At 31.7% G+C, this 23,853-nt stretch overlaps 1 pseudogene; it reads left to right on the top strand.

Annotated features, from left to right (window-relative positions):
• Positions 1-22,586: 22,586 nt before the first annotated feature.
• Positions 22,587-23,803, top strand: LOC132253348 (O-fucosyltransferase 19-like; annotated as a pseudogene).
• Positions 23,804-23,853: the final 50 nt, after the last annotated feature.

Consider the following 23,853-nt stretch of genomic DNA (forward strand, 5'->3'; position numbering starts at 1 on the left):
GTATAAGCAGCTGTGAGTTCTCTTCGTATGCCTTGATCATCACAAAAATATTCAAATTCATTTGAACAATATTCTCCACCACGATCAGTACGAAGAATTTTGATGGATCTCCCTGTTTCTTTTTCAACACGTGCCTTGAAGCTTTTAAATGCACTAAAAGCTTCTGATTTTTCCTGCAAAAAAGAAACCCATATTTTTCGACTATAATCATCAATAAAGATAATTAGATATTTTTTACCCCCATTAGAAGTTGGATTAATTGGACTGCAAATGTCAGAGTGAACCAGTTCCAAGACATTCTTTGCTCTTCGCGACTTTCCTTGAGGGAATTGAGAATGATGTTGTTTGCCAACAACACATTCTTCACAAACTTGAGAAGGAATGGAAATTTGAGGAAGACCTGTCACCATATGTTTCTGTTGGAGAGTTTTTAATCCACCAAAATTCAAATGGCCATAGCGTAAATGCCAAAGCCATGAAAGATCTTTCACTTTAGCCATTAAGAAAGACTGGACACTATCAATCTTCAATGGAAACAACTTGTTTGAAGCCATTTGAACAACAACAATAGCACCTCTCGAAGGATCATATATCTCACAAGCACCCTTCTGAATTGTTATTATGTAACCCTTTTCTTGCAATTGACCAACACTTAACAAATTACTTTTCAAGTCTGGAACATAAAAAACATTGGAAATTGTTTCTACAAAACCATTCTTGGTTCTAATATTAATATCACCCTTTCCCATTACATTCACAGTAGAACAATCACCAAAGCTCACTGTAGAACGAAAACCTTCATTTAGAAAACAAAAAGAAGACTTACTACCACACATGTGGTTGCTGCAGCCTGTGTCCACATACCACACTTCTGCCTGAGGTTGTTCATTGACTTGAGCAGCCATCAACAAGGTTTCAACTTCTTTCTTTTCTGCATAATTAGATTTCTCTCATTTTTCTTTGTCGTTAGGTAATTTAGTATAACATTCAGAATGGTAATGGCCAAATTTATGACATTTAAAACACTCTACCTTGGATTTGTCAAATTGTTGATTTCGGCCTCTGCCTCTATTTTGGAAATCTGGTTGATCTTCATCAACTCTAAAATTGCCTCGTCCATTTCTTCCTCTACCTCCATCTCTAACTCCTCGAACTCCTCTTCCTTTGCCTCTACCTTGATTTGCTGATCTATTTGTTGTCAAAGCATTGTTGTTAGTTGAAGCCTTTAAAGCTTGCTCCTCCTTGTCCTCCTGGATGATTTTCTGCTCATGAACTAACAAAGATCCTTGCAACTCGTCAATTGATAGTTCATCAAGGTCTTTCGATTCCTCAATAGAACAAACAACATAGTTAAATTTTGGTGTCATTGACCGAAGAATTTTCTCAATAACAGTCACGTCTTCCATCTTCTCGCCATGAATTCGCATTTTGTTGATGATTGCCATTGTTCTTGAAAAGTAATCAGAAACTGACTCTCCTGGCTTCATTCGAAGCATTTCGAACTCAGATCGAAGTGCTTGAAGCTGTTGCCTCTTGGTTCTCGTTGATCCCTGGTACTTCTTCTTCATGGAGTCCCAAATCTGCTGGGAGGTGTCCTTGCACAGAATAGTTTCCAAGATTGAGCGATCAATAGCTTGGAACAAATAATTCTTTGTCTTTAGATCTTTTAATCTCCGTCCTTCAATATTTGTTTTCTGTGCATCCGTCATTGGTGAGTTCGTTGCTGGTTCTGCTATCCCTTTAGAAACTACTTGCCAGTACTCTTTAGATCGTAAGAAATTCTCCATCAACATGCTCCAATAGTCATAGTGACCATCAAAACGTGGAATTGCAGGTTGCACAAAATTTTCAGAGGCCATTATTTTTTTCTGCTGCTGAAAGGAAATAAACAAAGCTGCTGCTATATGACTCTCTGTCTCACAAACTCTCTCTCTCTGTTTTGGCACTCTCAATTCTCACTTTCTGGTTTTAACCCACTTTTCTAACGTTAACCGGGCTTTGATACCACTGATAAAATAAACTGAGCAAAAGTAAAACCAGAACAAAGAAGCAATTCCACACTTTATTTGTACTGAGACAACCAATAAATAGGCAATACAATCAATTGGCTTAACAAAGCCATAACAACAAAGGCATAAAAATAGGACCATGAAACCATGTTTCAATAAATCTGCTGCCACCATCACCAAAAATCAGGAGATAATAAAGAGACTCAATAAACAATTTCCTATAGACCAGGACAACATAACAGATATAAGACTCAACATAAAAAAATTTAATATTATTAAGACTTGGTCAAATGACCCATTGCACGAAGATATTTTATCATAGACACGCTATCCTAAAGCTACTATCACCTTCTAAAGTGTAGGTACCAATGATCGATAGTTGGTCTTAGATATCTCAACAATGTATTTTCTATGAGCACGTTCATAGGAAGATTGACTAAACCATTAACATCTCATTGTTCAAGAAAATAAGAAAATAACATAAATAGAAAAAATGTAAGTTTTTTAAATATTTATGAAGTTTTAAACTTTATAGAGGATTGTTGGGAATTCGATATTTAAAAGTTTAAAACTTTCATTATTGAAAATTGAATATTTATTATATATTTCATTTGGTTTGGAAAATAAATTACTTTTAGGGTTAGAAAATTATAACTTAATATGTAATTCAATAACCTTAAATATTTCTAAATGAGCCTTAATATTATTATCCGTTATATATATAATGGATAATTCTCATTAAAACTCATAACTCCCAACCTAATAGTTGGAAATATTAAAGATTATTAATAAAATTAAGAGATTTTGACTTGCCAAAATATTTTTTACAAAATATTTTTATTCCATTATTAAAATAACTAAAGTTTTAAACTTTGTTTTACCAAAATCTCAATAGTATGGGTATAAAAGTCCTCTTTAGTAAAATAAATCTTATCTTAAATTGGGTAAAGGTATCAATTCTAAAAAAAAAACTATTATTCCATTTATTCAACTAAATCTAAAAGTAATTGAATTGCCTACCACCTAACAAAAAAGTCTAATAGTAATATTATTAAAAAAAATTTAGGAGAACCAAGTCAACCTATGAAACAATTATAGGTCTAGAGGTGAAAATACGGGACTAACAACCAAGATATGTTACTTTTGACCCTTTGGTTTTAGGCCAAAGGCAAAATCATCATAAACACCATCACATATTCTTGAAGTTACATTTGTTAAGAATGTATTGGCTTGACCGAACATATAACTTAGAATCCATGGAGTGCCCATATGATCAATATAGTAAAATAAGTGAAATAGTATATAGGAGGCTAACAAAAATAGTATAACATTATAATGATGGTAGCTTGAGATAAGTTAATTTGTAAATATTATGTTTCATTAAATCATTTTCCTCTTTTTTCGAGTTGTCATCTAGAAGACTACTATCTATATATTTTGGATCTTGGAGTTAATAGTTTTATAAACCACTTCGGTAGTCTCACTTTGACAAGAAAAATACTTTCAATCTTTGATTAACATGTAACAAGCTCATAATCTAAACAATTGATCTAATATTATATCATACTCCAATAGAAGGTATCTAATTGATTTTTTTTATGTAATTTCTTTCACATAGGATTGCAATTGAGAAATATATTTTAAATGCACTTATAATGGTGTTCAATTGTTAGAAACATGATTTTCGAAAATTTGGTGAAGAGATATTATTCAAATAAATGATCTATTTCCTTTCTATTTAAACTTTAGCACATACTATTAAAAAATTTCTTTGATAAAGATTCAATAAATGATAAAGTGTAGAAAGATGAATGTTGTTTATTAACCGTCTAAGGAATGGAAATTAATATACCTTTTGGTTCTAAAAAACGGATCTTTCTTTTTAAAGTTATTTTGAAGAACCTTAAAAGAAAGTGGAAAACTTAAATTAGTAGCATGAAACTTATTTTGTCCTTTTAATACCTTCTCTTATTATAGATTATAACTTAAGTACTATAACACATATATTATTGTAGAGTAACACATATAAGGATAGGTGTTGCTTAATAAATGTGTCACCTAGTGCCATTTGCAAATGAAATATAATAAAGAAAGTTACAATTATAACAATGACAAAGAAGACATCTTAAGTAATTTTAGGATTGATGCATTATTAGATTAAATAAATTAAAATACAAATATCTACCATATGTCCCTATTTTAATTAGGCTACATTGTATTTGAAGTTTTTAAAATACATTATCTATAATTATGAATAAAATAAGATTTTGTTTTTTTGTTTTTTTGTTTTTTTTTTTTGTTTTTTAACTTTCTAAGCTTGTCTCATTCTCATCGTTACTCAAGGCAAAGTTGAAAACATTTTATAGAGACAAATATAAAAAAAACTAAAAGAAAAATATGTGTTGTAATATTTTAAGGATTAAATAATAATTTTCAATGAGATATAATTATAATTTTTATTTTCTATTAAATTGATGATGAATCATGCATTTTATTTATTAATTTCACTATCAAGACAATATATTTTAAAATTACTTTTTAACTCTAAAAGCAAGATATAAGTTTACTAATTAAGAAAATAATATGTTTCAAGTTTACTATCTTACCATACTAAGATGTTATTTCATTTTTAAAAATTTAAAACACACATCTATTTATTTTTGTATATTTAAAATATAAAATGTGAAAAATAATTTATATAAATAAATTTAGAAAATTAAGAAAGTTTAAACAATATATTAAGGTTTATATCTTCCACGTGCATTTTGTGTGCGACATTAACAAATCTATCAAAGAAGATTATAAAATTAGTGATTGTGATCATTATTAAGTTTCCTTATAATCAATACCAATTTTCTAACAACCTTACATTTGTAGTATTAAAATTTATTCAAATATATATTTATCAAATGAATCAAGTCATGAAAAGTGAATCTTTACTATTTCGTCTTAATTCTTTAATTAGTTGGAAAAAAGTGCAAGATATTTTTAACAATAGTGTTTATATTTTAGAAAAAGAAAACATAAAATTTTCATTTAAAAATATTATATACTTTTAATAATTTATATATTTCTCTATTTTATCTTGTATTTTATGATTTTACACGTAATGTACACGTTCATCTAATTTCTTTTTAATGAGAAGTTAGTATCAAATTGGATTTTTAGTTTAGTTTATGTATTGTTCTTAATTAGTTATGGTGGTTATTATTTATTTTGTAACACACTTCAAAAAATTTTGCATATATTTTATTATATCAATTTTAAAAAAAAAATTGACATTTTTTTAAAGTCATAATAATTTATTCCATTCTTTTTTTTAATCATCTAAAATAAAAATATATAGTAGGTATATGAAAATAAGACAAAGCACACATAAAACTTAAACAAACTAAATATTTAAAATTTATTATGAAACCTTGTTCTTCCTTTAATACAATGGAGAAAATATTTTTTTTAATGTATAAATCTTCTTTAAAAAGGTATTTAGAATTTGTTAAACCTTTCTTCTCAAAAAGTAAATAAAAATTAAAAATTAAAAATTACAAATTATATTCATAAATAAAAAAATGATATAAGTGAGTGGAATCAAGTAGTTAGAATAGAAAGAAAAATGATAAGGAAATATTTAGCAACAAAAAATAATAATCAAAATATACATAAGGCATGCATGTACAACATAAATCAATCCTAGTTTTTATCAAATCATTACTAATTACAACTCTTTCTCTAGTTAATAAACTTGATTCCATCTTTATAGGACCTTATGAAAGATGACACCCTAGAATGGTGAATGACATATATATATATATATATACATATACATACATACCCCCAAGACCCAATATGACTAGAGTATATGATAAAATTCAAATATAATAATCATTCAATTTTTTTCCTAAATGATAATACTTTTTTATTTTTCATTAGAAAGCATATATGAAGTCAAACATTCCTAGTGTCCTCATGGATGCATTTTCTCTTGATGCCTAACCTCCACATGAAGAAGTAATATGTCTTGGGGGGGGGGGGGGGGGGGGGGGGGGGTGGGGTTCATAATAACCTATTCAATACGAAATATTAGAATTAGGATAATTTTTTATTGAAAAAAAATTGAAACTTCAAAAGGAAGTGGAGATGATTCATCACACATTTTCTAACCAAGTCCCAACTAAGCAAATAAGTTTACAAGACCATATCCTATAGCTTTGATACCATTTTGTGACACCCCAAACTTCGAAGTTGAGGGCACCATGGTCCTTCCCATATCAATTTGAAATCAAAACTAAAATAAAATATCTAAAAAATAAATTACATTTTCTCTCAAACACTTAAATAAAAATTATAAAAATTAATATTAATTCAATCTTAAGTAAGCAATCTTAAAAAAAAAAAAAAATGGAAAAAAAATCAATTCTAACAAAAACAGCATTCCTATTCTGATTTCTCCTCATCAATATCACTTGTACTTGAAAAATAGAATAATATAGAAGGATAAGCTCAACAACTCAATAAGGAAAAATAGCTTAATAAGAATGATCAAGTATAGTACAAAATTAAATGTTGGGAGATATCATTTTTTTAACATAAAAATCAATTAATAGGTAAACTCATTTAATTCAATAATTAAATTCAATTTCTTTGAAAAATTCAACACTTTCAATTTAAAGATAGAATAAAATAATATACTTTATACAATCAATTAATTTTTAAAAGAATTTCATAAACAAATATTTTACTTTGGTCTACTCACAATAACACCATGTCAAAATAGTGAGACTTACACTCAATAGCTAGCCTAAATTTGTTCCTCTTATTGGTGGAGGAATAGTTTCCAATCATTGGTATATCAAAGGCCAATAACATCTTATTGGCTACCAAAGGTAATTGAAGATCAACAACTTATCCCTTATTGACCAAGGCCATTAATATCTAGAGTTTCCAAAATAATTTCAATTAATTGAAAAGGTGAAATTCACTTGCATAACAATCAAATAAATATGATATTCCCAATTTATTTTATAAACCAAGGAACAAATTAGAATATATTTTAAAAAAAATCACTTAATTCACTTTAGGGAATTCAAACATTTTGATACCTTAAAAAAAACATATGATAACTAATAGGAAATTATAAAATTACTTATTGCAATATTAACCCTAATATCAAATAAGTCACTCAAAATCCTGAAAGACTTACTCCACACCTAACATAAAATTCTAAAAATAATTATCAATATTTACTATTTATAATTTGACCTTCCTAATGATTTTATTTGTTAATATTATTATTTTTAATTTTTTCAATTAATATCATTTTAATTAATTAATTATCTAATGATATGGAATTAGTAAATGGCTAATTAGATAGGAGTATTTCTTATTAATATATTCTATTTATTCATTTAACAATTATCTAGCCATTGCATTAATATATTATTATTTTATTATAATACTCCTTCGTGTACTATTCTTATTTATTTATTTTTCAAGCATGTCAAATTTTATGTACACTTTCATGCCAAGAAAGCTAATAAAAAATTAAAACTCAAAAGGCATTAGAAATTAAAACCTTACCATCTCCTCCAACAAGGTCTAACACTTCAACCACCTCTTTTGTTTCATCACAACATCATTGTAGCATCCTGTATGTGAGTCATACACCACCCAAAAACTCTTTTATTTTTATTATTATTATTCTCTTTTCTTACGGTACACATGCACAATAGTGCTAAGTTACGAACATAAAAAGACCTTAATTCTTATGATTCCCAACCAAATCCTTGTTTTCTTTTTCCTTTATATATATATAGACAATTACACCCTCTTTTATTTTTTTATTGATTATTATTTTCTATGAGCCCAAAATCAATTTGTACAAGTCAAGCCCAAAGTCCAAAATTTTATTTTCTTAAATAATTAAATTATACATTTACCTTTGTTGTAAAAAAAAAAAAAAAAAACCAATTTTCATGTTGACAAAAAATTTGACAATTAAAATAGATGGCGAGTGTATGATTGAATTCATGGATAAAATATATATTTTTTCAATGAGACTTAAATTAAATTTAATTTCATATTATTATAAATTAAATTTATAATTTTTTTTGAAAGTTGTTTTTAAAAATGGTTTGCCAAATACCCTTATGTGGACCCGCGTTTTTTATGTGCGTCCCCACTCGACGGCGAGACTAGTTTTTTAGTTATTTGTGAAAAATTGATTTTTAGAAAAAGACTTGGAGTCGCCATTTATTTTAATTTTTTTTAAAGGGAAAACAAAATAAGAAAGAAAACTCTATGTGACTCCTTATTTGGGAAAAACATGTCTACAAAAATAAAATCTGAATTCGGGGGTCAGGTTATCTATTAGGAAGGTACAGTGGTGAGCTGTAGCACTACTTTAAGCTCGTATATGTATGACCTCTACTAAACAAATTAAGGGAATTGGGGCAATTAATTAATTAATTATGGATACCGAGAAAACTAATCATGCAAAGAGTATGCACAAGTCATGGTAAAAATCAATTTACACAAAAATAATGATGAAACCTAATTACAAGAATACATGAAATAAGTGACGAGGATTATGCAAATTGATTTATTGATCTAATTAAAAATATATATTTTTTCAAAAAATTTCAAAGGAGTTTATTAAAAACAATTTCGAATGAATTATTTCAATTTATTTATTTACAAAAAAAATAAAAAGAAAAAGAAAAAGAAGTTTCAATTTATTTTCAATTAATGATTTGATTTGATTTCACTTGTATTCAATTTCCAAGAAAGTTATTTACACTTAATACTGTTAAAAGAATTTATTAAAAATAATATATATATAAAAAGAAAATAAAATAATTTGATTTTATTTAAAAATAAATAAATTATTTACCTTTGTTAGAAAAAAAATGAATTTTTATAATTTTATTTAAAAAGTATTTCAAGTTTAATCCTTATTTAAGAAAAATGTTTTTTTATAAATTATTAAAAAATAAATTATAATTTTATCAATGAAAAATGTTTCAATTAAAAAAAAGACCAAGACTTTTACACTTTTATTTTAAAAGAATTAACATTCAATCCAGTTTTATTAATACAAAAAAAAAATTAATAGAAACAAAATTTTTTCTAAAATTAATTACAAAAATGTTTCAATCCTTTTTTTTTTTTTATCTACCAGAAATTATTTATTGTTTGATTCTATTAAAAAAATTAAAATTATTGGAAAAAAAATGGTTTATTCAATTTTATTAGGACTAAAATAAATAAATAAATAAATAAAAATTAAAGAAAAAAACTAAAAAGAAATTTTATCTAATTTTATTTAAAAATTATTTTTCCAGTTTTATTCATAAAAAGAGTAATACAATTTTATTATTGATTTAAAAGAAAAATGAACTTCAAAATTTTATATTTTGTTTAAAAAGAGGATTTTATATTTTCGCAATTTTATTTAAAAATGGATGAATTTTATTTGACTTTCACCATAACAAAAAAGATTTTTAAGATTTTGTGTTAAAAAATTTCAATTCAATTTTATTTAAAAGAAATTGTTTACAATTTTATTTATGGAAAGGAAAACAAAAATCTCTTACAATTTTTAGTTAAGGTAAAATTTGTTTAACCTTTATTAAGAAAAGAAATTTGCCCTAGATTTAAAAAAGAAAAAAGAAAAAAAAAAGAAGTAGAATGTTTTTTTTTATAAATTTATCTAAGAATAAAATTTAATTTGTCATTCACTTCAAAACAAAAACCTTTAGGGGGTGTTTGGTACACGGGAATAGGGAGTGAGAATAGACATCTCATTCATTTTCTCCCTTATTCCTATGTTTGGATAAATGTTAAGAAGACGGAAATGAAATAAAAAATTATTCCGACGGAAATCAAATCCAACTTATGAGTCGGATTTGCATTCATTAAAAGTAGGTGGTATTCTGATTCATTAAACCTATTTGATAATATAAAATAACCCAAATTACTATTTTACCCTCTTATCTTGTTTTTCAAACCCGATGTTTATCTTCTTTGTAAAGGTAGAGATCCATTCATCATCCACTTTTTATCTTCTTTGCAAAGCTAGAGACCCACTCATCATCCAATTCTCTGCAACAAGTGATTCTTCCAAATTAAATCAATTAAACCTTCCACAATATTTAAAAAAAAAAAAATCAATTTCTAATTTATAGGGTTTTGGATGTTCATTTTGATTGTTGGATCTAAGATTCGTCATTGTTTGCTGCAACTAGGTTCTGAAAACTCCCTTCTACATCTTCGATCATATTTACCTTATTTTCTCTTTCTTCTTCTACTTCTTTATATGTGTTTCTTTTTCTCTATAAATCGATTAATCTTTTTTTTTATTAATTTATGTTTGGAATCTTTGATGTTTCTTTATCTTGTATTAATGGAAATTGGAGAGAAAAATTGAAATGGTTGGAAAAAGATTTTTCGATTTCACGTGTTTACAATATTGAAAATTTTTAATGGTTAGGAAAAAAATAAAAAGAAAAAAACAAAACTTTTGGTTTTTTAATAATAAATTTGAATTCTTTTATTTCCTTTTTTGAAAATAGGAAAAACATTTGCTAACTTTGAGAATTTAAATATTATAATAAATAATTTTTTTTTGAAAAATATAATTTTATAACTACTTAAACATGACAAATTATTCAAATTTTTAATAAAAATAATAATTGAATATTTGTTCATTAGGGTTATACGATTTTTTATGGTTAATTTTTTATTTATTGAGTATATATATATATATATATATATATATATATATATATATTTTAGTCTTATTATTTAATAACAAATAACCTCTCAAATTTTATTTTTTTAAAATAAAAGTAAAAATAAAAAAATATTTTAAATTATATGTAAGGATATTATTGTAAATTTATTTCTTTTTCATTTCCATTCCTATTATTATCAAACATTGGAATGGAAACAAATAATTATTCCAATCTTACATTCCTAAGTTCATCCAAATGCTAGAAATGGAATCATCAAATTCATTCCATTCCACTAAGAAATAGGAAAGGAAACAAAATATTATTTCCATTCCCTATTCCGACATGTCAAACACCCCCTTACATAATTTTATTTACAAAGACATAATCTTGGCTTCCAAAAGAGATTTTTTTTTTATTAGTTTATCCAAAAGAATTTTTGTTTAATACTTATTAAAATAAAATCTTTTACAAATTTAATTGAAAAGAAAGAAAAAAAAGAATTTTATTTTACCTTAAATAAATAAAATACAAGTTTATCTAAAAGGAATTTGGCTTATCTCATATTTATTAAAAATGGTCTTGACAATTTCAAATTTATTAAATACATAATAACCAATTATAAAAAAAGATTTATTTTTTTAAATAATTTATTAAAAGAATATTTATACAAGAAAAAGTTTTTGATATAATTTTAGCAAATGATTTTTATTTATTAAATATATATATATATATATATATATATATATATATATATATATATATATATATATATATATATAACCTTATCAAACAAATATTTTAGATTAGTAAACAAATATTTATTTAAAAGAATTATTTTTTTATTCCAAAATGAATTTTCGGTGCAAAGAAAAAATAAAATATTTTTCAAACAAAAAATCATTATCTTATTATAGGATTATTCTATCAACAGAAGGATAAAACACAGATAAATTACACTTTTCATACATTTTTCATTAACAAAAATAAATAAATAAATAAATAAATGAACAAACGTTAACTCAGCATATCAAATACAAATAACAAATAAAACAAATCCATAAATAACAAATTAAATAGATATGCACAATAAAAATCTAAACAAATCCATTTACATGTATATAGGAAAAAAATTAAAAACAAATATATAGAAGGACAAGGATTAATAAATAACCTTAGAAGTGCAGTCCCAATAATAGTAATGGCCCTCAAAAGCTTCCAAAATGAAGCTAAAAAAATTTCCCAACTCTCAACCCTTACAAAACACTCACATAAAAATACACACAAAGAGAGAGATCTCATTTTTATTTTTATTTTCACAAAAGAAAATTGAGAATATATACAGGAAGTCTCCAATTCTGTCATCTCCAATCTGCCATTGCCCATGCCCTGCTTCAACCACCCCAAACTGCTCCCAATATACTATGCCTCTTCTCGCTCTCAGCACAGTGTCAAGATACCAACCCGAACATAAGGGACCCAAAGGAATAATAAAGCAAATGGAATTAGGCCCAAATCAAACTAAACAACAATCCAACAAGCCAAGGTCCAATACCAATAAATAGAAAACAAAAATCAACCCAAAATAGGCCCAAAGGAATAAATCAAATGCCCATTAGGAAATCCAATAACCCAAATCCAATTATCCAAAGCAAATACCCAAGGCCCATAAACTATTACTGTGTGAATTAATGGGGAGAGAAGTTACCTCCCTTTGAAGAACCCATGTGCAAGTTGACATCAAGTGGAGAAGACGGAGGCACATCTACGATGACAATGGAGGAAAAAAATAAAAATAAAAATAAATAAAAAGGTAATAAATAAACAAATAAAAACAATAGAAAGAGAAATAAAGTGTCGTGGCCGGCGAATAGAGGGGGCGATAGTCAATGGTGGTGCGAACGACAACGCTATCGGCGGCGGCTTGGTAGTAGTGGAATTGGTGATGAAAGTGGTGGAAAAAAAATGAAAAGAGAAGAGAAAAGGAAAAAAATGAAGAAGATGAAGAAATGAGGCTGTGAGTGGGGTGACAAGAAATGGGTGGTGGAGATGATGGGTGAAATGGGTTGGAAATGGGAAGAAAGAAAGAAGAAAGGAAAAAGAAAAGAGAAGAAAAAAAATAAAAGGAAAAGGAAAAGTGCTTGGAAAGGTAAGAAGAAGAGATAAGATGAGAGAATTGAAAGAAAATCAAAAGGAAAAAAATGGGTGTGACAGCTGGTGAAGAAAGAAGAAAGGAGAAAGCATGAGGTTTAGGGTTTGAAATGGAAGGTGAAGATTTGATGAAAATGAAGGGCCAAGATTTGGTTTTCTTAAATGGGTATGAATAATGGGCTTTAAAGGTTGGGCAAAAAAAAAACCAAAATAGATAGGCCCAAAAACATTAACCAAATAGGCCTTAAAAAAATAATAGTAAATAAATAAAAATAAACTAAAATAAACAAAAAAGGAAGGGTACGAGAAAATTTTTGGGGTCTACAAATATGCCCCTCTTCGGTAGAGTCCACGAGTAAAGTGTATACACAAACGAAATGAAATGGATTCTATCGAAGAACAAGAAAGACCACCAAATTTGTCCCACTATGACATGGGCCCTCTTAAACTAAAATAAGAACAAAGGGGCTTTAAAACCTTAAGAAAGAAAGAAGAACTAAACAACAAGAAAATGAAACTCTTAAGGTGTCTCTAAAGTTACACTATGGATCCAAACTCCCTTCGAAAGGTCTCTAAAAGTGATTCGAAAATCAATCAATGTCGAAGTCGAGTAGCAGTCGAACCACTAAGAAGCATAGGAACGAAAGTGTACAAAGAGAAAAACCATACATGTACCATACGAGGACACAAGGCATAAGGTATCCAACAATACGATAGGAATATGCGATATGAGCTCAAAGCTTTATGTCGCATGCAGGACAAAGAGGAAAATCTATGGGTGATGCTCTATGACGAAGAATTGAGAAGCACATATGTAACAAAGTGAGAAGTATGGTGAAATGTGAAGCTATGAGAATAGGGCATGCAATGCTGGTGATCAAGAATATCAGGAGTTGTGGCTTTGAATGACAAGACTGACTCTAAATGCTAAATTGAGAAAAGAATGGCTCTAGAAGCTAAACCAAAAAGCTAACTCTAAACACTAAATCAAAAAGCCTACAGGTGAAGTCCTACGATGGTGATACAATTGAAATGCCCATAGATCAATCTATGGTTGTGAAACTCTCAAAGGTCCACAAATAAAAATCTATGGTGGTGATAATCTCAAAGTCCCAAGGATGAAAATCTGTGGTGGTGAATCAACTGAAATGCTCATAAATGTCCAATCTATGGTGGTGAGATAACTGAAATAAATGCCCATAGATGAAAATCTATGATGGTGAGATAACTGTAACAAATGCCCATAGATATACAATCTATGGTGTTGAATCTGAAATGCCCATAGATGTCTGATCCATGGTGATGATAAACTAATCAAGGCCCATAAATGAAAATCTATGGTGGTGAATATGAAATAACCATAGATATCCAATTTATGGTAGTTAAAACCGATCAAGACCCATAGATGAAAATCTATGGTGGTGAATCTGAAATGCCCATAGATGTCTAATCTATGGTAGTGAATCTGAAATGCCCATAGATGTTTGTTCTATGGTGGTGAAAACTGATCGAGGCCTATAGATAATAATCTATGGTGGTAAGATAATTGAAACAAATGCTCATAGATGAAAATGTATGATGGTGAGATAACTGTAACAAATGCCCATAGATACACAATCTATGGTGGTGAATACTGATCAAGGCCCATAAATGAAAATAAATGGTGGTGAAACTGAAATGCCCATAGATGTCTAATCTATGGTGGTGAAAATCTGATCAAGGCTCATAGGTGAAAATCTATGATGGTAAAAACTGATCGAAGCCCATAGATGAAAATCTATGGTGGTGAATCTGAAATGCCCATAGATGAAAATCTATTGTGGTGAATCTGAAATGGTCATAGATGTCTGATCTATGGTGGTGAGAATCATTAAAAAAAAAAAGATGCCCTAAACAAACTGATGGTAGGGGGATGCCTTAAACAAATTGATGAAAGATGAATGCCCTAAAAAAAATGAAGGAAGGGGGATGCCCTAAACAAACAGACAGTAGGGGGATGCCCCAGACAAACTGACAGTAGGAGGATGCCCTAAACAAACTGACAATAAGGGGATGCCTCAGACAAATTGACAGTAGGAGGATCCCCTAAATAAACTGAAAGAAAAGGGGATGCCCTAAACAACTTAGAAGAAAGGAAGATGCCCTAAACAAACTAGCGGTAAGGGGATGCCCTAAACAAAGTGACGGTAGGGGGATGCCTTAAATAAGCTGAAAGAAAGGGGATGTCCTAAACAAATTGAAGGTAGGAAGATGCCCTTAAACAAACTGAAGGTAGGAGGATGCCTTAGGTGATAACTCGTAAAGATCGACAAATGGGTCTAACAACCATGAAATCAGAATGAGATATGATAAACCCAAAGAGAGGGGGATGCCCCAGTAGAAGAGCTTTAAATGAGGTATTCCCTAGTATGACAACTTGTAAAGATCAAGAAATAGATCGAGTAGTGAGAAAATCTACAAAAGGTCTGATGAACTCAAGGATGAGGGTATGCCCTAGTGTAAGATAGTAACCAACATAAGAAGCAGAATGTCACCATACAAGACACTCAAGGATATGCTCAATGATGATGCAATGAAAAAGTCTAACATCAATGAATAAAGGCTTAAACAAGACCATACATCATAGAAACTATGCTGACAAAGCAAAACTAAAATAACAGACCAAACAAATGCTGACTAAGATTCCAAGTCTAAAATCTAAACAAAACAAGACATAACATATCAACTGTTGATATGAAAACATCATCACAAATACATCAACAATCTAATAGGCCATGCCATCATGGAAGATGTTGAACCTAATGTCCAAAGGCATGTGAAAACTCAACTAGAAAGCTCAAGACTAGTCTATATCCTCCTCTGATCAAGATAAGGGGATAAGGTCATGTAAGATGATGAAATAGGTGGGTTCAAAAGAAGATATGCAAGGCTCTAACAAGATAAATGAAGGTATAATGGAATCAAAGGTAGGATGTTTGGATGTCCAACAAAGGAAAGTGGGTAGCCAAATCAAACTAGGTGAGCTGAGAAGACTGATCCCAAAAATATCATCATCTCTATAATCCATCGGAAGCAACAATCATAAATAGAAGGTCAAGTCTCAATGTCAAAATCAGTAAGGTGGCTATGCCCCAATGCGATGTATCAAGAAGAATGGTTGCATATCCGATAAAAAAAAAAAAAAACTCTTTAAGGTGGCTATGCCCCAATGTAAGGTCATACCACAACTCCTAGTCCATCACAATCAAAATGCTCTCCAACAATCTCAAATATCACCCACGTGAGAGCTATCAAAACACAATGCATGATATCATGGCCTCAAGGTGGTCTTAAGACTTGAGACGTAATGTAGGCTAGGATAATAGGGTAAATAAATGAAGGAAAACTAGGCTCAATAATCCCAATGATAAAACCCCATACCCTCGTGTATAAAATGCAATATGCATAGAGAATCTCATAAAACATGGACCTAAGGTTGTCTAATATGAATATATCAGTGAAGAAGAAAGAATCCAAGATGAATATATCAATGATGAAAGAGAAGAAAAGAAGAATATTGAACTGCAAATGGGATATACAAGAATGATGTGTGGAAAATATTGAACACAGAATGTAAATCGATATGAACAAAGAACAATGTAAGCAAGACGAAAGAACAACCATGAGAAGAAAAAAAAAGAAATCAAAGGAAAATGAATGAGCACTAATCTACTCAAATCAAGTCATGGAAAACAGTCAAATCACCGATGCATGGACTAATAGAGGAGACAATAATCCAAAGTCCCTAGGAAAAGGTCACCCGTCTCTCACACACAAAATACATAATGAGATAGGCATAAGAGGAAAAAGACATTTGAAAACTCACATAGGAACTCTCATAAGCAACTAACTAAAAAAATGTAGCTTTCAATGGCCAAAATACACACTCAATGGAGAAAGACACTGTATACATACACATATGCGTTTTTTTTTCTTTTATTTCCTTTCTTCTTTTATTATTATTTTTTTTCTTTTACTTGCACATACTTTAAATATCAACAAACGAACTCCACTAAGAATACATAATGAAATGGATATACTCTCAAACAATGATGTACATGAACTCTTTTTAACAAGATGACCTTGTCAACTAAGGATCTCCGAACCAATGTCCATGAGATAGGAGTAAAAAGGGACATGACTATCTTCCATGCATTAAAATGTGAGAAGTCATCACTCATGGCATAGAAAGAAACACGATGATAAAGACAAAGGATATAAACAATGAGGTATGATGAAAAACGATGGTAGGACGACAAAAAAAATAATGAAAAAGATGAGTTAATAAGTCCATGGCTCATGAGACTCCCGAATAAAGCATATATACATAGGAAGGCCCCTATCCCTGTGTAAAAGGTGATCAAGGCTATAAGAAAGAAAATATTATGATGCTCATGCGAGGATCAAAGAGCTAGCAATGGTTTAGATGTTAATAAAGGTAATAGGGTGTGAGCTAATCGAAATAAAGGTCACCCATCCTGCAACCACGGTCTCAAACATCGTGCTCTCAAACCCTTAAATGATCGATACTAAAGATCAATGTCCATTTGATATAACCACGTCAACCCTTTGGAATCGTGCACTAAACTGTGCTCTAAATGCTCCATAATAATCTCAAAGATAGTCCTCTCAAAGCAAAGTAAACGCCGATCTCATCAGGCACAACTGTTCATCACAAGCCAACTCTCATCATACAAGATCAATCTCTATACTCATGGTAGAATAAGTGACAGTCCCATCAGAGAATCAACCAATCTTCACATTGTAAGCCACTAAAAGATCATAAGCCATCCCTCACCATGCAAGATCAACCCTGGCCTCAAACTCCTCACACTCTACCTGGTAGGATCAAAGAAGGGATATGCAAATCTAGAATAGCTAGGGATGGAAAGGTCATATAATGGTGTCAAGGGTGATAGTGTGTAAAGCTCAAAATAGGTGGATGTAGGTCGAAGCAAATTCAAGGTGTGAGAATGAGTAAGGTACTGCTCCGATCATAAAAAAGTGGGTCACAGTCTTGAACTCCCTAGGTCAAGTCTCTAGTCCAAGGTCAAAAAGCTCAATATGCTCTATGATGGGTCAGGCCTTAAAAGCTCAAGGTGCAAGTGAATAAATGCATCAAGGGATAATACATTATATCACAAAACACAAGCATATGTTCATAAAGAAAAAGGAATCCAATGGAATAACTGATGAGTACATCATGTTAAAAGAAGGATAACAAAGACAATGCTCAAAAATCAAGTTATAGACTCTAAATGTCAAAAGTAAAACAAGACTAAAAAATAGTGACTGGTCCTAACACACATTTCTATCCATAGAGGGAACAAAATCTAAGCGTCATCGCACCAAGGTAAGCCAATCATGAGTCAATCACCCAAGTCAATAAGATCAAGGACTACTAGTGAAGGGGTGTCTGCATGCATGACTTGAGCTGATGTAAGAATAAAAATCATATCAGATTGAAGATGTCCAAATGTCCCATAATCAACTATGTCCTGTATGACATATCATAGAGCAGTGCAGCAATCGGTGTGATGCCCTGCAGACTGATGGTATGCACAATATAGATCAAGTCAAAACTATGAAGGCACAGGATTTGGAAGTGGCCTAAGAGCCAAATGGGCCAAAAATCCCATGGCTTGGAACGTCTCAAAAACTCTACTCAGGAGTATGCCTAAGTCTGAAAAGTGTCTCCAACATCATCAACGAGGGTGAAACTGTTCCTAAGGAACTGTAACGACCGGAGGATCCAAAAGTTGAGATGTAGGTCATGTCAATGTAGCCAATGTAAGGGGTGGGGAATGTTGTTGGAGCACTGAATGTGGGTGAGGTCATGGTTGTGAGGCACCCAAAGTAATAGATGCTGGTGAAGTCAAATGTGGCAATGAAAGCATCACTACTCTTGGAGCTCCTCTCGATGACGATTGATACTTTGACAAAATAAGCTCAATCCTTCATGTCAAATCCATCATCATCTCATAAAGAGTAGTAAGAGTAATTGGTCTCGTCTGACATGATGAACCATAATTGAAGAAGTTTAATCTCAATGTACTCTGTACCATAACCATCATGCCATTAATCTCTGCTCGGGAACTAGTCATGGTACTCAAACTATCCGAGACTCTAAAACAAACACATGTAAGAGACAAAACAAAGCAACACATAATGCTACTCAAGATAACAACATATAAAATGCATGATATGAAACAATAATAAAACAAAATAAAAAGACAGAAACACATACTCAAGAAAAAAAAACAACATCACTAAGTCAAACGAGAGTACATCATGAAAAATAATAGGACAATAAGGTTCATTCTCGAAACATGAGTTACGAACTTGAATCACTAACTGTAAAACAAAACTCAAATATGAAACAAAAGAGAACAAAAACTCAAATGACCAACTAAAATGTAGTCCCAAAATACATCAACAAAGTCTGCTATATCAAAGTCTCTTGTGAATATCAGTGCCCTAGGTGTCTAAAACATGATGGTATAAACCTGAAGAAAAAGGAACTGCATATGTTGAATAGGCTGGAAAGGAATTAGTAGCCATATCTAGACCAAGATCAATATCTGTGGTCGATACAGGAAAGTTAATTGCACCCATTTTAATAAGATCCTATATGGTATGACGTAGAGAAACACAATAATCAATATGGTGGCCTACCATTTGGTGAAATCCACAGAACTCATGAGCACAAAAATACGGAGACAAAGTACTCGGGGACGGCCTGGGGGCCAATGGTACTAAAAAACCAGTAGCTCTGAGTCACTCAAAAGCTCTATCCAAAAGCATCCCCAAATCAAATAAGTTCTCTAATGTAACCGATGGGGACGAGACTGCTCATGTCGTGGGGTACTAGTCTATGGATGTTGAAATTGAAATAAAATTCGTACTATGGCAATATGAGAATGCATAGAAGGATACTGCTAAACTGATTGAGGATGATGATGTTGTGAGAGTGGGAAATCACTCCTAGGTATCTGCAATGATCTAGCGTAGGGATAATAACCAAGTCGTCAATGTTGAAAGCTCGCAGAACATACACCTCCATAGCTCTCAGATGATCCAACAACTCTCTTCCCTTTAGTATCTAAGGAAAAAGTAATATTTGACCATAATTCTCTAGATATGCCATCATCCACATTGAACAAAGCCTTAACCAATGATCTAAAATCCTAGAAAGAGACCCCCGTCAAACGTCGAGCAAACCTAGGTTGTGAACTCCTAAAAAACATGCACATCTGATCTCTCTCGGTAGGTCACTCAATCATCTTCATAGCCTTTTCCCTTTAGCGAAAGATAAAAGAAGAAACAAGCTCATTTGATCTTTGTCTAAGAGACTTAAGCTCTTTACATGTAACACCAGTATTACCACTGAATGAATACTGTCTCAGAAACTCCTATGCTAAGTCCTCCTAAGTTCTTTGACGAGATGACTCTAATGAAGTGTACCATCTCTGTGTTATGCCACTCAATGACAATGGGAACAAAGTGAGCAACAGTGCCTCATCTAGACCAAGAGCCCTCATAATGGTGTTGTAAAGTATGAGATAATACGAGGACATCCAACACCTGTATATCTCTTTATCTCAGGCCTCCTGAAATCGACTGGCAAAGTGGCCACTGGCATATCATCAATGTCATCCCAAGAAATTGTCTCATCAGGATCGCTCATTCATCTAATCCTCTGCTCAAGTTTGTCCATACGAGAGCGAGGATCCTCAATAACGGTAACTAGTGTGACAATGGGTGGAACGACAACAACTTGATCATGTGAAATAGTATGCAAAGTCTGTGTAGCTGGCATCTGAACAGGTAGAGGTGGTAGTGGCACTAAATTATATGGTGTGTCCTCGGGCACTACATGCCTACTGTGTTGAGTATCCATCCTCTAATTCAAATTGGTCAATGCCTCCTGAATCGAAGCCACAGAAGTGGTAAACTAATCAACTGAAACCAACTCTAAATCTATCTATAACAGCTCTGTGATATGGATCAACCTTTCTTCAACTCAACCCAGGGCATTGAACCAAGACTAGGACTACAAATAAACCCCTACAAAAGAACAAAACAAAACAACTCAAACACGACTCATGCAATGGTGTAGGATGCAACGAACAATGACCAATGCATGATACAACACAACTTAATACATGACAAGGTATGATACACGATCCTATGATGACAATCAAAATTTGGATATATGATAGAAACTCTAGAGTCACAAGAGTGTCTAGTGCGAGATGGCTACAAAAATGACTAAAGAAATTCTATTAATGATCCAAAAAATGAATGAGGTATGAAGAGAATGAATGAGGTGCGAAGAATAACACTATCACGAGATCGATACTCAATCTATAAACAAAATATCCTTAATTCACTTTCAACCCGAGCTCCATAAAGAAAAAATGATAAGGTGATCAAGGTAGATCTCTAAAAAATGTATGAATGTGAAAACGAGTCTTTCACCTTTTCATAGTGAAAATGATAAGCATCAGGTTGAAAATGGAATCAAATGAATAAATCAAAGAATGAAATATCAGGCCCATGATAAGTGTATGTAGACCCTTCATTTTGTCCTTCTAGCACATGTCCTATTATGTGTTCGTTTGGTGCTTTACAACAATTCCACGGTGCCTTATTATTACTCATGTAGGTTATCTTTTATGAGCCACCTTAGAGACTCTAATTGAGAGATTTATCTAATCCCATTGCGACCCTTGGTAGCCCTAATTTAGACTTAGGCATTGTCCTAAACATTCTAGATACCTTCCGACTTGCACACATTCACCCTAGGTCACTTAGGCACACTTTTAGACTCACTTATTTTTGCATGGTTGCATGAATTGCATGACTTGTGTGGCCTACGTGGCTTTCTTTTCTTATTATTTATTTATTATTTTTGTTTTATATTATTGTATATTATTATATTATAAGTTTTCTAACTCATATTTTCAGGATTTTTGCATGAGGAAATGGGCTGCCATCTATTTGGAAGGAGGATCACCAAAATTTTAGAGAAAGGAAAGTGACAGCTGCATTTTTTTTATAAAGTTACCTCCACCATGCATATAAGGAAGACACGACTATAAGGAAGGGGAAGAAGTTGTTGCCCATAGAAGAATATATGGAAACTTCCATACAAAAAGGAATTTTTAGAGAAACGCAATCTCCATGGACAGATAGATACATGGGAAGAAAGACAAGATTTTATTATTTTCTAATTAGGGGCGCAAATAGCAAGGAGATTCAATACTAAGATTAGGCACTAAAAGAAAGGCATGCATTGCATCCTTAGAAAGCATCTCCAAGTCCATAAGGAGAGAGGGACTTTTCTTGGCTGGTTTTAAGGGTTTTAAAAGAATAGTGATTCTTGGGGCCTAGGCAAGAAGGAGCAGAACTGGTGGTACACGGGTTTTGAAGGGATTTTGGAGAGGAACGGCAACGGGAAGCCAAGTGATCAGAGTCAAGACTATCCAGTCAGTGAGAAGGAGAGGGAGAAAAAGAAGAAAACAAACAACACCGGCCAATAGAAGTGACAGTTTTCTCTCTCTCTCTCTCTCTCTCTCTCTATTTCTCTATTTTCTCTTACTTTCATCAACTTTCTCTGGGTTTCTCATTCGGGAGGAGTTTTGGTATCCTGGCGATGTCAAGCGGTGGCGTGAACTCTTGCAACGGTAGTCCCAGACTCGTCGGGCCAACCACCACTAAGCAACGCGTGGTGGATACGATAGACGTTGAGAGATCTTCCAACTTTTCAGACGTGTTTGAGGAAGAGGACAACCCTAACAGTAACAATGGCGATCACCACCGCCATTGCCACCACCCGTTAATCCGCTATTGGCTATACTTCGTAGTAGGATATTCTTCTTTACACTAGAGACGTGGCTACTCAAGATTGAGAACGGGTGTTCATGGGCGGCGAGGACTGTGTAGTAGCTGAGATCAAAGAGGCACATGGGACGAAGGATTTTTGTAGGATTATTGTTGTTCATTTTTTTTTCTCGGTGTTTGTGAAGTTTTTGCTTATGAGTAGCCATGTGGAGGTGAAAGAGAAAAGAGAGAATGGACTTTTGATTATACAGACGTTCAAGGAGGATTGGGCAATGGCGTAAAAAGGTTGTGGCAAAGGATGAGGCTTCAGATACTGTCAAATCCCTTCAAGAAACCAAACAGTGATAACTATCACAAATGCATTACTAGACCAATGAATAGGATACGGACTAGTTCAAAGACCAGTGGTTAACTACTAGTTCATGCCAATGGTGGATTGAATCAAATGAGAATAGGAATATATGATATGGTTGTTGTTGCCAAGATTAAAAATGCCACTTTTGTTCTTCTTTCTCTTGATCATGAGTCCTTTTGGATAGACCCATGTAATTTTAAAGATATTTTTGACTGGAAACTTTCATAGAGGTTTTAAATGATGATAATGAGATAGTTCCATCTTTGCCACCAAAATATGTAGCAATTAAGCCTCTTCAGAAGGCCCCGGTTTCCTAGTCACAGGCTAGTTACTACAAAGGGGAGATGCTCCCACTACTTAAGTGGCATAAGGTGATAAAATTTACCCACACTAATTCACGACTTGCGAATAATGGCCTTGCAGCCTCAATACAAAGGCTTAGGTGTGGTGCCAATTATGAGGCCCTCCAGTACAAAAAGGAGATTGAGGAGCTTGGCAAGATTTTGCTCTACCGACTTAAGAAAAACAATGAACCATATATTGCTCTTCATTTAAGATATGAGGAAGGCATGCTTGCATTCACTGGATGCAGTCACAACCTTACCACGGAAGAGGCTGAGAAACTTAGAATTATGAGATACAATGTCAATCATTGGAAGAAGAAAACTCTCTGATGCATACAAAAAGGTTGTCACTCATATATAGGTGGACGACTAGATTTTTC

This window comes from Vitis vinifera, chromosome 19 (assembly GCF_030704535.1).
Source record: "Vitis vinifera cultivar Pinot Noir 40024 chromosome 19, ASM3070453v1".
NCBI classification, from domain to species: Eukaryota; Viridiplantae; Streptophyta; class Magnoliopsida; order Vitales; family Vitaceae; genus Vitis; species Vitis vinifera.